The sequence below is a fragment of the Limulus polyphemus genome, unplaced genomic scaffold (genome assembly GCF_000517525.1).
Source record: "Limulus polyphemus unplaced genomic scaffold, Limulus_polyphemus-2.1.2 Scaffold252, whole genome shotgun sequence".
NCBI classification, from domain to species: Eukaryota; Metazoa; Arthropoda; class Merostomata; order Xiphosura; family Limulidae; genus Limulus; species Limulus polyphemus.
The window spans coordinates 619,333-621,198 of NW_013665862.1; positions in this window are offsets into that span (position 1 = coordinate 619,333).

Sequence of the window (1,866 nt, forward strand, 5' to 3'; positions counted from 1 at the left end):
TGTTGTATTAAAGTTTTTCTTCATTACCCATTCAAGCCGTCTCCAGCCATTATATAAGCAATATATTTGGGATTTTACGCCAATACAAAAAATCAATGTTTGAAATTATCAAAAAATGCATGTCCCATTAAACTGTCCAAGTAAATTTAATTTCACAGCATAAATCTATTGTACTGAGTTGATTACATGGTATTTCACAAAGTGCTGATAAAATATTGAGATATTACAGCTTGAAACGGGAATCAACTATTTCCTGTAAAATACAAAAGGGTTTAAATTTTTACTTTTATCATAGTTGGGTATGAACCAAAAGCCTTGAAGGACCAAACGATTTTTTGTTGCTCATAGGCTGTATTATAGTTTTGGCTATGACTTAAGACAAATTATCTGAATTTGTAATAACTGTAAGTGAAAGAACAGCAGAAATTTAAGCAAAATACAAGATCGCCTATGAAAATTACTCTCTCTATGTGTATAACACTCTCAGGTATGTAGATTTTCTACAAATAACAATAGTAACCATTCTAAAAAGCCCATAATGGCTCAGTGATATGTCTGCGGACTTACAACACAAAAACCGGGTATTGATACCCATGGTGGGTACAACACAAATAGCCCATTATGTTGATTTGTGCTTAATCACAAATAAACAAACTGTTATAAAAGGCTCGGCAGAAAATATATTATATAGTTAAACTGAATTGTGGCATAACTGAATTTGGGAAAAAAAGCTAAACACGAAGTTTTTCAAGGAGTAAAAGCATCATTTATTCAAAAAGCACAAGATATGGTAACAAATACAAACTCAGTCAACAGATGTATTGATAAAGGCAAAAACAATCATACTTCTCTATATAAAGAGAGAATAAGATATTTTCCAATGAGAATTTGAATTTATCTAAGAATCGCGATAAAACTGAAAAAAAGAACCATTTTATACTTCTTCTTATAAGGTCATTTCTAAATCTTCAGGTATTTTCTAATTTGTAAACGACTGACAGGACTAAAGAATCCATAAGTACAAGCCTATATAATTATCCAGTCACACCTTTCATCGTAAAATCTAGTATGGTAGTTTCAAGAGCACTGATTTACAACAGGAGGGTGTAGATCACTGTTCCATCTAAGCTGCGCGACCGCACAACAACTAATCAAATGCCGTGCACATCCTCAGCAATGGTAAGGAGTCTCAACACGTTCACAGCCTTAACGGTCCTGGCAGTCGATAGGCCTAAAGACCAAATAACCAACTGGTAGCATTATAAAGTGATTCAGTAGGGTTGATGGTCTAAAAATACCCCTACCCCTACCCCCGAAAAAGTGGTAACGCACATCCGCACATTGCCTTGATACTGGTGCACATGAAAACATTCATTCCGCACATGGATTAAAAAATTAGAGAAAACATTGGTGTAGATCCACTAATAATTAAAGGGTCGAACAAAATAATATTTATGAAGTTTAAACTGAAAATTTTATTCAACCGATTTGAAGCGAATAGATTGAAAATAAAGTAAAATGAATCTTAAGTTTCAGCAACAATAATGGACGAATGCACTTAACGTTAGATGGCGCTTTTATATATTCTATTGAGATTCTGTTCTAAACTGAGAGAGCACGATGTTATAAACACAGTGTAGAGACAACAAGGGACCTGTTGGTCTATCTAAGCTGACTCATCCATTAAACTAAACTCGAACTAAAACCTCAAAGCCAGACCTTGTCATTTATATATTTATCAAGCTTCCTCTTTAAACTAATTTAAATTTACTGCCTCCACAACACCCGAAAGCAGCCCGTTCCAAAGGCCAACTGCCCTGTTAGAAAAATAAAACTGTCTTAGCTGAAGATGACTCCTATTTTGCC